Raw genomic sequence first — 15,885 nt, 5'->3', positions numbered from 1 at the left:
AGATATTTTACATTTAATACCAATCTTGTAAAGCTAGTAACAACTTCATTATTATCTACAGTTTCTCCAGGAAACTCTGAAGTTCATCAAGATGATAATAAGAAAGATATAGCACTATATAGCCATGTTACTGATCACTCAAAGGTGCTCAGATTGATTTTTCTTTTGCAAGAGATGGAGAAAGGCGATGCCAGTGTCCCAGCACTGGTGCTAGCTTATCACCTGACCCCACTGAAACTCTACTTCCAAAGAGAAAGGAAGGTAAGTTGTCAAATGACAAAACAGAGACTTCAGGTAGAATTCAGTATCAACATTTGATTTAGAAAATGGCAGAACACTGGTCTGTCACAAACTATTTCCTCTTTTTTGGGGCGCCTGGGTGGCGCAGTCGGTTAAGCGTCCGACTTCAGCCAGGTCACGATCTCGTGGTCCGTGAGTTCGAGCCCCGCGTTGGGCTCTGGGCTGATGGCTCAGAGCCTCGAGCCTGTTTCCGATTCTGAGTCTCCCTCTCTCTCTCTGCCCCTCCCCCGTTCATGCTCTGTCTCTCTCTGTCCCAAAAATAAATAAACGTTGAAAAAAAAAATACTTACAAGAAAAAAAAAAAACTGTTTCCTCTTTTAGACTTTTTGCCTATGTTCAAAATTCACAGATTCTGGGAATATCGAAATGGAGATCATCAAGGGGCCATTTTTCTGCCTACCACAGAAAGTAAAGGGATGAGTCTTTCCAAATAGATCACATTGGGATGAAATTGTACCTATGCAGGCAAAAGGAAGCATAGAAACTACTGATCGTGTAGGTGGAGTTTTTCAAATGGCCAGAAAAACATACTCTTTATTTATATAAGGGAAAATCAGCTATATACTTTATTTTCACATTGATTTTCACATTGAAAATGTGAATCATTCACATTTCACACAAGATTTTCACACTGATAAAATTCACACACAGTCATTCACAAGATTTTTACATTGATAAAATTCCTATTTTTGACATTGAATTGATTCATTTAACCCACAAATAATTAATAAGCCTTTATGTATCATGGACTTAGTAAATCATTGGTGATAAAATGGTGAAAACAGAAACATGATCCTTACCACCAGAGGGCTTACAGTGTAGTGGGGGGAGATAGTCATTAATGACATAAAATTATTTGATATAAATTATTTGGAATTCTACATGAGAGATTTGTCTCTTTTCCTCCATTTATGGATTTATCAATCATTTATGTATATCAGTATGGACATATGAATATTAATTTTAAATTCTAAGTTATAGTACAAATACATGATTTACATGGCCAGATAGTTCCAACTTCGGCCACTGGAAGCCCATGAAGTTGCCTCCTGTCCTCCTTTGACCTACCTCATCAATAGTTTTTAAAAAAAAGTTTTTGTTTGTTGGTTTGTAGGCTGGTTGGTTAATTTATTAGCACATCATTATTTTCTGGTAGAACAAGATGCTCCAAGCTCATCTTATCTATTTCCTGACCTACCCTGGAATCAGCCATTTTTCCAATGAAAACTTGTCATTTTTATTGGAGAATGGTATTAATCTGCCACTTTACAAACAATAAATCCAGATCATTTATTTTTTGCTTGGGACAGAATTAAAATAAATTCATTCATTATCAACTTTCAGTATATAAGTCCATATGAAATGTGACTTTTAAGATTATCACATTTGCCTCCAAGAAACTGCCAACAGGAGATAGGAAAAAAGTTTCCAGAAGGAAGATGGCGGCATAGGAGGATGCTGGGCTCATCTTGTCCTGCTGATCACGAAGATTCCACCCACATGGGCCTAAACAACCCAGAAAACCACCAGAAGACTAGCAGAACAGACTCTCCAGAGCCAAGCCTAGACAAGAGGCACGCAGAAGAGAGTAGGAAAGGGGAGAGGTGGTGCGCACTACATGGACTGGCGGGAGGGAGCCAGGCGGTGGAGGAGCAGCCTGCCAGGCAAGGCAGAGCTCCCAAAGTCTGGCTTGCAAAAGTGGAGGGGCTGGACTCCGTGAGTTCTGACAGACAGCGGGACTTAACATCTGGAATGTTAAAAGTCAACAGCTCTGCTCTCGGAGAGCGGAGAGGGCTACAGGACGCCGGGAGGGAGAATTGTTGAGTCCTGGAAGGACAGAGCTCGGCAGGGGAACAAAGGTGCTGGCAAGCGCCATTTCCCTCTCCCATCCCACAGCCAAAATTCCAAAGGGAACCAGTTCCTGTCACCAATCTTGCTCACACCACGCAAACTCCCAATGCTGTGCTTCTGGGGCTCCATCCCTCAACAGGTCTGCCTTCCTCCCTTTGATGCAGGGCCCCTCCCACAGGAGACAAAGCTAGCTAAGCCTGTCACCTCCCACCCCTGTGCACCTTGCGGATCCACCCCATCTAATACACCCTTGGCCAGATCCCATCAAAGCAGCACCACAAGCCTGGCAGTGTGCAAGTAGCCCAGACAGGGGCCACACCACTCCACAGTGAGTCCTGCCCCTGGGAAAGGGGAAGACAAGGTACACACCAGTCTGACTGTGGTCCCAACGATGGGCTGGGGGCAAACATTGGGTCTGACTGTGGCCCCGCCCACCAACACAAGTTTCTCTGGCCAGCACAGGCGAAGTGCCCTGCAGTTTGGAGCTACTGCAGGAACTAGCCAAAATGATGAAACAGAAGAATTCTCCTCAAAAGAAACTCCAGGAAGTAGCGACAGCTACCGAATTGATCAAACATGATTTAAGCAATATAATGGAACACGAATTTAGAATAAAAGTCATAAAATTAATCGCTGGGCTTGAAAAAAGCATAGAGGACAGCAGAGAATCTATTGCTACAGAGAATAAGGGACTAAAAAATAGTCATGAGGAACTAAAAATTGTGATAAATGAGGTGCAAAATAAAATGGAGGAGACCATAGCACGGATTGAAGAGGCAGAGGAGAGAATAGGAGAATTAGAAGGTAAAATTATGGAGGGGGAGGAGCCAAGATGGTGGAAGAGCATGGAAGATTTTTGTGTTTCTTGCGTCCATGAAATACAGCCAGACTAAACCATCCTACACACCTAGAAAACTGATTGGAAGATTAACACAACAATCTGCACAACCAGAACCACAGAATTCAGCAGGTACACAGCGTGGAGAGGTGAATTTGGAGAGCCAGAAGCTGTGGAGGGTAGGCAACCACTTTTGCAGGTGGAGAGAGGACAGACTGGGCAAAGGGGAGAATACGGGAAAAGCACCCTCCCCAAAAGCAGTGGAAGACAAAGTGGAAAATAGGCAACAGCCGCAGGGACCAAACTAAAACGGGAGAAAGGAGAAAGGAGAGGGTTTAAATTCCATTAAGACTGTAAACAAGGGGAGCGCAAAGGTGGCAACTTTGCAACTCCATACCTGGCGGTGCTCTGGTGGGAAAGGTGATTCCCCAGGAACAGAGTGGGGTCAGGAGGTTCTTGGGCCACATGGGGAAAAGCGGTTCCACTGCTAGAAGGACATTTGGTATAGACTGTTGAAGCCACCTGGTCCCAGCAGACCCCAGAAAACAGCCACATTCACTGGTACTGGAACAAGGTGATTAAGGGTGAAGCCTGGTGCCAGATGTGTGTTGTGATTTTCCATAATCCCTGAAACGCTGTTGCTACACTATCTCGCGAACTTTTTCTGGGGTGGGGTGGCACCTGGCCGTAGTCTCGGGGCACTGGCAGCAGCAGGGTCCAGCAAATGTTTCTGGGTGCAGCCGACAATCAGCCATTGCTGGGTGAGACCCTCCTGCAGAGGGGCAGAATGGGTCAAAGCCGCAGTCCTTCAGGAGTAAGGGGCCGGGAAAAACAGCTGCATCTAAGACAAAACTCGGGAGAGAGGTACTGCCTGGAGCCTGGTCATGGACAGTGAAAAAGCAGGAGTGGACAAAGGCTGAAGACAGAAGACAGGTGCGCGACTGCTGATTGGGGAAAACAGACTGGATAGCTGGGTGGTGCCATTTTCACCGCTCCTGCGCATGCACGCCTACAAGTACTCCAACAATCCACCCCAGTAGGCTAGCAGCGCCATCTAGTGGAGAGCGGAGCTGTTACAGAGCCCCGCCCAACTGGGCCAACTTCACTCTTCAAGAACACAAGTCTCACCATAGGCTTAGTTTATGGACTATCAAGTTCTACATAGACTGACTTCTAGGGGAAAATGAAGTAATTTCAGTCCTACTTCAATCTGTTAGCAGGTTCCTCTATTCAATTTTCTTTCATTTTTTTTCTTTTTCTCTTTTACACTTCTCTTTTTGAATAAGGGAAAAATTCATTTTTATTTTCAATTTTTATAAAAAATATTTTTAATTTTTATTACTATATTTTAACCTTTGTATACATTTTTTTTAAATTCTACTTTACTTCCATCATTTTATTTTAGTCTACTTCAGTGTATTCACCTTTTCAAATTTTCAAACAATTTCCTTTTTTAGTTTCCTTCTTTTTCTTTTCTTCTTTTTCATTTCTTTTCTTGAATGCAGATAGAGAAAAACTTCATTTTTACTTTCAATTTCTATTAAAAATATTTTTATTTTCCTTACTATATTTTGTACTTTTATATAATTTTTTTCAAGTTCTATTTTACTTTCTTTCATCATTTATTTTAGTCTACTACAGTGTATTCACTTTTTCAAATTTTCAAACAATTTCCTTTTTTTCTCTTTTTTCTCTTTTGTATTTCTTTTCTATTTTCTTAATACTGAAAAAGAAAAAGTTCATGTATATTTTTAATTTTTGTTAAAAGTATTTTTCTTTAGGGGCACCTGGGTGGCTCAGTCGGTTAAGCGTCCGACTTTGGCTCAGGTCACGATCTCACGGTCCGTGAGTTCGAGCCCCACGTTGGGCTCTGGGCTGATGGCTCGGAGCCTGGAGCCTGCTTCGGGTTCTGTGTCTCCCTCTCTCTCTGCCCCTCCCCCATTCATGTTCTGTCTCTCTCTGTTTCAAAAATAAATAAACGTTAAAATTTTTTTAAAAGTATTTTTCTTTAATTTTTAAGTATATTCTTTACTTTTGTGTATATTTTTTCAAATTCTATTTTACCCCCATCATATCATTTTATTCTACTTCAGTGTATTCTTTTTTTCAAATTCTCAAATGATTTCCTTTTTTTTTTTTCTTCCCCCACCTTTTTTTCTCTAATCTGTCAAACCACTTTCAACACCCAAACCAAAACACATCTAGGATCTAGCATCACCTATTCGATTTGTGTGTGTGTGTGTGTGTGTGTGTGTGTGTGTTTAATTTTTAATTTTAATATTTTTGTAATTTTAATTTTTTTAATTTCAATTTTTCTACCTCATGAATTCCTTTTCTCCCTTCAAAATGACAAAACAAAGTAATTCACCTCAAAAGAAAGAGCACGAAGAAACGAGGGCCAGGTTTTAACCAACACAGACACAAGCAAAATGTCTGAACCAGAATTTAGAATCACGATAATAAGAATACTAGCTGGAGTTGAAAATAGATTAGAATCCCTTTCTGAGGAGATAAAAGAAGTAAAATAGAATGAAATTAAAAATGCTCTGAGCTGCAATCACGAATGGATGCCACGGCGGCAAGGATGGATGAGGCAGAACAGAGAATCAGCAATACTGAGGACAAACTTATAGAGAATAATGAAGCAGAAAAAAAGGGAGATTAAGGCAAAAGAGCACAATTTAAGAATCAGAGAAACCAGTGACTCATTAAAAAGGAACAACATCAATCATAGGGGTCCCAGAAGAGGAACAGAGAGAAATTAGGGTAGAAGGGCTATGTGAGCAAATCATAGCGGGAAACTTTCCTAACCTCGGAAGAGACAAAGACATCAAAATCGAGGAAGCACAGAGGACCCCATTAGGTTCAACAAAAACCGACCATCAACAAGGCATATCATAATCAAATTCACAAAATACTCAGGCAAGGAGAGAATCATGAGGTCAACAAGGGGTAAAAAAGTCCCTTATCTACAAGGGAAGACAGATCAGATTTGCAGCAGACCTATCCACAGAAACTTGGCAGGCCAGAGGAGTGCAGGATATATTCAGTGTGCTGAATCAGAAAAATATGCAGCCAAGAATTCTATATCCAGCAAGGTTGTCATTCAAAATAGAAGGAGAGATAAAATGTTTCCCAGACAAACAAAAATTAAAGGAGTTTGTGACCACTAAACCAGCCCTGCAACAAATTTTAAGGGGGACTCTCTGAGGGCAGAAAAGATGAAAAAAAAAAATATATATATATACATATATATATATACATATGTACATATGTATACATATATATATACATATACATATGTATACATATATATACATATGTACATATGTACATATATATACATATATATATACATACATATATATATACATATGTACATATATACATATGTACATATGTATATATACATAAGTATGTATATATATATATGTATATATATATATACCAAAAGCAACAAAGATTAGAAAGGACCAGAGAACACCCCCACAAACTCCAACTCTACAAGCCATCATAATGACAATAAATTCATATCTTTCAGTACTCACTCTAAACGTCAATGGACACAATGCTCCAATCAAAAGACATAAGGTAACAGAATGGATAAGAAAACAAGATCCATCTATATGCTGTTTACAAGAGACCCACTTTAGACCTAAAGACACCATCAGATTGAAAATAAAGGGATGGAGAACCATCTATCATGCTAATGGTCAACAAAAGAAAGCTGGAGTAGCCATACTTATATCAGACTATCAGAAGGGCATTATATCATAATCAAGGGGTCTATCGACCAAGAAGACCTAACAATTGTAAACATTTATGCACCAAACGTGAAAACACCCAAATATATAAATCAGTTAATCACAAACATGAAGAAACTCATTGACAGTAATACCATAATAGTAGGAGACTTCAACACCCCACTCACAGCAATGGACAGATCATCTAATTAAAAATTCAACAAGGAAACAATGGCTTTGAATGACACACTGGATCAGTTGGACTTAACAGATACATTCAGAACATTTTATCCTAAAGCAGCAGAATATATATTCTTCTCCAGTACACATGGAATGTTCTCCAGAATAGACCATATATTGGGACACAAATCAGCCGTAAGTAGTTACAAAAATATTGAGATCATACCGTGCATATTTTCCGACCCCAACGCTATGAAACTCGAAATCAACCACAAGAAAACATTTGGAAAGGTAACAAATACTTGGAGACTGAAGAACATCCTACTAAAGAATGAATGGTCTAACCAAGCAGTTAAAGAGGAAATTAAAAAGTATATGGGAGTCAATGAAAATGATAACACCACAATCCAAAACCTCTGGGACGCAGCAAAGGTGGTCATAAGAGGAAAGTATATAGCAATCCAGGCCTTCCTAAAGAAGGAAGAAAGATCTCAGATACACAGCTTAACCTAACGCCTTAAAGAGCTGGGAAAAGAACAGCAAATAAAACCCAAAACCAGCACAAGACAGAAAATAATAAAGATTAGAGCAGAAATTAATGCTATCGAAACCAAAAAAAAAAAAAAAACAGTAGAAAAGATCAATGAAACCAGAAGCTGGTTCTTTGAAACAATTGACAAAATTGATAAACCACTAGCCAGTTTGATCAAAGAGAAAAAGGAAAGGACCCAAATAAATAAAATCAAGACTGAAAGAGGAGAGATCACAACCAACACAGTAGAAATAAAAACAATAATAAGAGAATATTATGAGCAATTATATGCCAATAAAATGGGCAATCTGGAAGAAATGGACAAATTCCTAGAAACATATACACTACCAAAACTGGAACAGGAAGAAATAGAAAATTTGAACAGACCCATAACCAGTAAGGAAATCGAATTAGTACTCAAAAATCTACCAAAAAACAAGAGCCCAAGGCCAGATGGCTTTCAGGGGAATTCTAATAAACATTTAAGGAAGAGTTAACACCTATTCTCTTGAAACTGTTCCAAAAAATAGAAATGGGAGGAAAACTTCCAAACTCTTTCTATGAAGCCAGCATTACCTTGATTCCAAACCCAAACAGAGACCCTACCAAAAAGGAGAACTGTAGACCAATTTCCCTGATGAACATGGATGCAAAAATCCTCAATATATTTGCCAACTGGATCCAACAATACATTAGAAAAATTATTCACCATGACCAAGTGGGATTTATACCTGGGGTGCAGGGTTGGTTCAAGATCTGCAAAACAATTAACATGATTCATCACATCAATAAAAGAAAGGACAAGAACCATATGATCCTCTCAATAGATGCAGAGAAAGCATTTGACAAAATACACCATCCTTTCTTGATAAAAACCCTCAAGAAAGTAGGGATAGAAGGATCATACCTCAAGATCATAAAAGCCATATATGAACGACCCAACGCTAATATCATCCTCAATGGGGAAAAACTAAGAGCTTCCCCCCTAAGGTCAGTAACAAGACAGGGTTGTCCACTCTCGCCACTGTTATTCAACATAGTATTGGAAGTCTTAGCCTCTGCAATCACACAACACAAAGAAATTAAAGGCATCCAAATTGGCCAAGTAGAGGTCAAACTTTCACTCTTTGCAGATGATCTGATACTCTATATGGAAAACCCAAAAGATTCCACCAAAAAACTGCTAGAATTGATTCATGAATTCAGCAAAGTTGCAGGATATGAAATCAACACACAGAAATCGGTTGCATTCCTATACACCAACAATGAAGCTACAGAAAGAGAAATCAAGGAACCCATCCGATTTACAGTTGCACAAAAACCCATAAAATACCTAGAAATAAATCTAACCAAAGAGGTGAAAAATCTATACACTGAAAACTATAGAAAGCTTATGAAAGAAATTGAAGAATACACAAAGAAATGGAAAAAGATTCCATGCTCCTGGATAGGAAGGACAAATATTGTTAAAATGTCAATACTACCCAAAGCAATCTACATATTCAATGCAATCCCTATCAAAATAACACCAGCATTCTTCACAGAGCTAGAACAAATAATCCTAAAATTTGTATGGAACCAGAAAAGACCATGAAGAACCAAAGCAATCTTGAAAAAGAAAACCAAAGCAGAAGGCATCACAAGCCCAGACTTCAAGCTATACTACAATGCTGTAATCAGCAAGACAGTATGGAACTGGCACAAGAACAGACACTCAGATCAACGGAACAGAATAGAGATCCCAGAAATAGACCCACAAACGTATGGCCAACTAATCTTTGACAAAGCAGGAAAGAATATCCAATGGAATAAAGACAGTCTCTTCAGCAAGTGGTGCTGGGACGACTGGACAGTGACATGCAGACAGATTAACCTGGACCACTTTCTTCCACCATACACAAAAATAAACTCAAAATGGATGAAAGACTTCAATGTAAGACAGGAAGCCATCAAAACCCTCGAGGACAAAGCAGGCAAAAACCTCTTTGATCTTGGCCGCAGCAGCTTCTTACTCAACACGTCTCTGGAGGCAAGGGAAACAAAAGCAAAAATGAACTACTGGGACCTCATCAAAATAAAAAGCTTCTGTATAGCAAAGGAAACAATCAGCAAAACTAAAAGGCAACCGACAGAATGGGAGAAGATATTTGCAAATGATATATCAGCCAAAGGGCTAGTATCTAAAAATCTATAAAGCACTTATCAAACTCAACACCCAAAAAACAAATAATCCAGTGAATAAATGGGAAAAAGACATGAATAGACGCTTCTCCAAAGAAGACATCCAGATGGCCAAGTGACACATGAACAAAATGCTCAACATCAATCATCATCAGGGAAATACAAATCAAAACCACAATGAGATACCACCTCACACCTGTCAGAATGGCTAACAGTAACAACTCAGGCAACAACAGATGTTGGTGAGGATGCGGAGAAAGAGGATCTCTTTTGCACTGTTGGTGGCAATGCAAGCTGGTGCAGCCACTCTGGAAAACAGTATGGAGGTTCCTCAAAAAACTAAAAATAGAACTACCCTATGACCAGCAATTGCACTACTAGGCATTTATCCATGGGATACAGGTGTGCTGTTTCGGAAGGACACATGCACCCCCATGTTTATAGTAGCACTATCAACAATAGCCAAAGTATGGAAAGAGCCCAAATGCCCATCGATAGATGAATGGATAAAGAAAACGTGGTACACACACACACAATGGAGTATTACTCGGCAATCAAAAAGAATGAAAATCTTGCCATTTGCAACTATGTGGATGGAACTAGAGGCTATTATGCTAAGTGAAATTAGTCAGAGAAAGACAAAAATCATATGACTTCACTCATATGAGGACTTTAAGAGACAAAACAGATTAACATAAGGGAAGGGAAACTAAAATAATATTTAAACAGGGAGGGGGACAAAACAGAAGAGACTCATAAATATGGAGAACAAACTGAGGGTTACTGGAGGGGTTGTGGGAGGGGGGGGATGGGCTAAATGGGTAAGTGGCACTAAGGAATCTACTCCTGAAATCATTGTTGCACTATATGCTAACTAATTTGTATGTAAATTTTAAAAAATAAAAAAATAGAATTAAAAAAAACATAATGCAAAGCCTAGCAATATCTAATCAATAGAGTAAGGTTCTGATATTAAAGTCCTTTCACTGTTGTTGCAAGCTGAAAAAAAAACTATAAATCTATGTCCTATTTACTTTAAATTAACTTTTGAGTAATACACAGCTTCCTTTATAAAAATCGTTCATAGACAACAATTCCCTACAGGAAAATTCTAAATGCCATAGTCTGACACATGAAGCCATTAAGTACTATCTAGAATCAAATTTCTAAGTGGATTTGTAGTAACTTCCTAAAAAATTATACTGTACTGTTTCAGACATAAAGTTCAATTTATGTCTCAAACTAAATTTCTGTTTAATATGTAATCTTCACAATGCCTAACGACTTAATACCCATGCTTCAAATTCTATGGAAATATTTCTACTTTTTGGATATCTAAACTTAAAGTGAATATAATATTCTTATGTGTTCCAGTTTACAAACTATACAGTTTTTCCTCATTAAATTATATATTAAATTGCACAAAATAAATCATAATTATAACGCTGTTATTACATATTAGGGCATATATAATGCATATATTTACATACATGAGTATATATCTCCTCTGGTTTATATTACATTAAGCACAATAATATTTATATCAACTTCATTTTTTATCAGTTTGGTGATATATTAGCAGATTGTGACACGTACTATAAAATAATTTCCTAAAAGCGTTTTGTGGCATATCGGTTTACCCCAGCAGAAATCATATGGCACCTACCTGTAGTATATGAGATAATCCATGAGTAAACTGTCATGTTTGCATTAGCTTGACTTAATCTGTGGGATTAAACCAGGATTTAGCATTTTTTTTCCCTCTCGAAAGGACCAGAGAATAAATATTTTAGGCTATGTGGCCCATATCATCTCTCTTATGACTACTGAACTCTATCAATGCAGTGCAAAATCAGTCACTGACAAGACTTAAATGAATGTGTATGACTGTTTTCCAGTTATTTTTTATTTACAAACATAGGTAATGGGCTGTATGACCCACAAACCATCATTTTCTCATGTATTAGTCTAACACTACTTACTAAAATCCTCAAATTATTATAAGAAATAACTAAGTCTTCAATGCAAACTCATGGTCTATGTAGTTTTATTTGGCTGTAGTTCTTAGTCCTGTCATTAATAGTTGTGAAAAAAATGTGCAAGCCTATCAGTTAATGTTCTGGGACAGAGGTATTCCAAAATCTGTCTATAAGAATCTACAAATGTAACAACTGGAATAGCTACAAACATTCAAATGACAACATTCAAATTTTTCACATCAATGACATTAGGAAAGGTGGTGATTATAAGTACTGCCACAAATTTGGAAAAGTAAACACATACTTATTTTGGATATGAATCATTTTTGGAAGGAAATAAATTTATGTTTATAGGAAAGATAAAGCCTATGGGCTGGAGTACAAACAAAAATGTCATTAATTAAGATTTGGTAAGAAATATTGTCTATGTATTAACTCACATATCCTCAGGAATCCCTGGGAGAAGGTGCTATTATTGCCATTTCTATTTTACAGATGATGAAACTGAAGCAAAGACATTTTAGAAAATTGCCTAATACTACACAATAGGCATCTGACAGATCTTCTTTTCAAATCCTAGCAGTTTGGTCTGACAACTTGCTCCAGTTCAAATAAGGTTTCTATTTTGCCTGTTTTATATCCCTGATTGCACAGTTTCTTAGCTGTTGACCACCCAAAAGTGGTTTAACCTCTTCAGGTTTCAATTTCCTCAAGTGTGTAATGATTGGCTTCAAGCAGACTATCTCTAAGACCTTTTGGAAATGCTGTGATCAAATTCATAAAAAGTTGTAGCTTCGTAAATATTTTTGAGCTTTTCAAAATTTTGCCATATTACTTTTATATGAATATCATTCACATATTCTCAAGCCATATGCATTTTCATTTTAGTACAGCCTCTCACAAGAAGACAGAATTAAAATTCCCATTCCAGGAAGAGAGGGAAATGGCAGTACTGATGTAGAGAGATTATGGAGATCGGAATCCAAGAACCAAGTCATGTCTCCTTCCTTTTCAATTTTGCCAATCCTGTTTTTTTTTAATGAAGGGATTCTTCAAAGAGGGGATGATGAAACTTATCTTAAAGAGTTGCTATGAAATGAAATATACTGTGATATATGAATGCTACTATTATTGACCCAAGTTATTATGTAAATATTACCAATACTTTTTAAAGAAACATTAAGAACCTAAATATGCATAAATTCAAGTAGTTACTGTTTTCAGAGATAAAGGTGGTTTCAGGTGTTTGAATCTTGGTTTCATCGGTGATCCCACAAATTTACTTACATATCAACTTAGGAAATCATTTAGTGGTATTTTCTTCAAGTAGAATGTTATTTAGAATCAAATTGGAGGATATTATTTGATATGACAAGAAATAAGACCCAGAAAGCAAGGCCTACTTAAAAGTAAAATATAAATATGTGTCTATCTGTATTTTGCAACAACATGAAAAGGTCACTCAATTAAATGGAGTCTAAATTTATGTTTTTATGTATTCTCTTTACCTTGACAGGCTGCCACTCCCTGAAAGGATTAATTTAATCCATTTTTATTCCCCTAATTTGTAAATAATTATTTTTATTTATATAAGCTGTAGTATATCACAGAATGATCCTTTGCCTGAATTTTCATACCATTTAACCCACAGGACTTCAGATTTTATTATCATTATTATAGTACAGCATCTGTAACGGTTCTCTGGAAAATAGAAGTGAAAATAATTTGATTTTGGCCAACTAATCTTTGACAAAATAGGAAAGACTATCCAATGAAAAAAGTCTCTTAGGTCTCTTAGGTAAATAGTGCAGGGAAAACTGGACAGCAACATGCAGATGAATGAAACTGGACCATTTTCTTACACCATACACAAAAATAAATTCAAAATGGAATGAAGACCTAAGTGTGAGACAGGAAACTATCAAAATCCTAGAGGAGAAAACAGGCATCAACCTCTATGACCTCAGCTGCAAAACTTCTTACTGGACATGTCTCTGGAGGCAAGGGAAACAAAATCAAAAATGAGCTATTGGGACCTCATCAAAAGAAAAATCTGCACAGTGAAGGAAACAATCAGCAAAACTAAAAGGCAACCGACAGAATGGGAGAAGATATTTGCAAATAACATATCAGCTAAAGGGTTATTACCCAAAATCTATAAAGAACTTATCAAACTCAACACCCAAAAACAAATAATACACTGAAGTAATAGGCAAAAGACATGAATAGACACTCTTCCAAAGAAGACATCCAGATGGCTAACCGACACGTAAAAACATGCTCATCAGCAGGGAAATGCAAATCAAAACCACTGTGAGATACCACTTAACGCCTGTCAGAATGACTAAAATTAATAATGCAGGCAACAACAGATGTTGGCGAGGATGCAGAGGAAGGATAATTCTTTTGCACTGTTGGTAGGAATGCAAGCTGGTGCAGCCACTCTGGAAAACAGTATGAAGGGTCTTCAAAAAAATTAAAATAGAACTACCCTCTGACCCAGAAATTGCATTACAAGGTATTTCTCCAAAGTATACAAAAATGCTGATTCAAAGGGGGACGTGTACCCCAATGTTTGCATCAGTCCTACAACAATAGCCAAATTAGCAAAAGAGCCAAAACATCCATCAACTGATGAATGGATAAAGAAGATGCATTATATATACACAATGGAATATTATTCAGTGATGAAAAATAATGAAATCTTGCCATTTGCAACAATGTGGATGGAACTAGGGGGTATTATGCTAACCAAAATAAGTCTGTCAGAGAAAAGATAAATATCATATGATTTCTCTCATATGTGGAATTTAATAAACAACAGATGAACACGGGGGAAGGGAAGGAAAAATAAGATAAAAAGAGAGAGGGAGGCAAACCATAAGAGACTCTTACAAACAGAGAACTGAGGGTTGCTGGAGGGGTGGTGGGTGGGGGGATGGGTTAAAAGGGTGACGAAGATTAAGGAGGGCACTTGTAAGGATGAGCACTGGGTATCATATGTAATAGATGAGTCGGGGCGCCTGGGTGGCGCAGTCGGTTAAGCGTCCGACTTCAGCCAGGTCACGATCTTGCGATCCGTGAGTTCGAGCCCCGCGTCGGGCTCTGGGCTGATGGCTCGGAGCCTGGAGCCTGTTTCCGATTCTGCGTCTCCCTCTCTCTCTGCCCCTCCCCCGTTCATGCTCTGTCTCTGTCTCAAAAATAAATAAATGTTAAAAAAAAATTTTTTTTAAAAAAAAAAGGGTGATGAAGATTAAGGAGGGCACTTGTAAGGATGAGCACTGGGTATCATATGTAATAGATGAGTCACTGAGTTCTACTCCTAAAACCACGACTACACTGTATGTTAACTAACTTGAATTTGAATTATAAACGAACAAACAAATAAATAATTTGATGTTAATACTTAAGGAAAATTCCCAATACTTACAGAGATATTGACATCTGGAAATCTCGAAACTATTAATATGCTCACAGAGGCATAAATAAACATGCCTAACAAAAGTCAGAAAATAGTCTTAATTACAATGGTATCAAAAAGAATAATATGCTTGTGCTTACAATTAACAAAAATGCAGAGTTGTACACTTAAAACTACCCACTGCTGAGAGAAGTTAAATGAGAACCAAATGTAAAAATGTCTGACGTCATCAGAGAAATGTTATTAAAATAGCAAGAACGTCCAAATTCATCCTTATCAGTATTCCAGATGCGTTTTTTTTCCTTCAAAAGTAAAAAATACGTTCATAAAATTACTAAGGAAATTTGAGGGACTCAGATTAGTCAAAAAAAAACCTAGATAAAGAACAACAAATTGGAAAACTCACTTTTCTTGATTTCAAATGTTACTGCAAACTGACAATAATCAACAGAGTGTGATAATGGCATAATGACATAGGGATAGACATACTGATCAATGGATTAAAACTGAGAATCCAAATAAATGCTTACATTTATGGCCAATTGATATTTGACAACATACCAAGACAATTCAATAAGGGAATATATTGTCTCCTACAAATGGTTAGACCAAGTATCTACACACATGAAAAAAATAGAGAAAGAAAAAGGAAAAAGACAAAGCAAAAGAAAAATTTGGATCTCTGTCTCACACAAAATGTAAAAATTAAACTGTGTTTAATTAAACACAATTAAATCTAAGAGGTAAATATATAAAACTCTTAGTAGAAAACATAGGAACAAAGTTTCATGGCCTTGAGTTGACAATAGTTTCTTAGATACAATAAGAAAACACAAGCAAAAAAAAGTCTAAATAAAATA

The 15,885-nt window shown here is 37.3% G+C and overlaps 1 long non-coding RNA gene across 1 annotated transcript in view; it reads right to left on the bottom strand.

Moving 5' to 3' along the window:
- LOC123384385 overlaps positions 1–15,885 on the bottom strand; it is a 205,137-nt gene that overhangs the window by 146,981 nt on the left and 42,271 nt on the right. The window lies entirely within an intron of this gene.

The sequence above is a fragment of the Felis catus genome, chromosome A1 (genome assembly GCF_018350175.1).
Source record: "Felis catus isolate Fca126 chromosome A1, F.catus_Fca126_mat1.0, whole genome shotgun sequence".
Taxonomy (NCBI): domain Eukaryota; kingdom Metazoa; phylum Chordata; class Mammalia; order Carnivora; family Felidae; genus Felis; species Felis catus.
The sequence above is the reverse complement of the archived record's forward strand: the minus strand, read 5'-3'. Positions and strand labels throughout refer to the sequence as shown.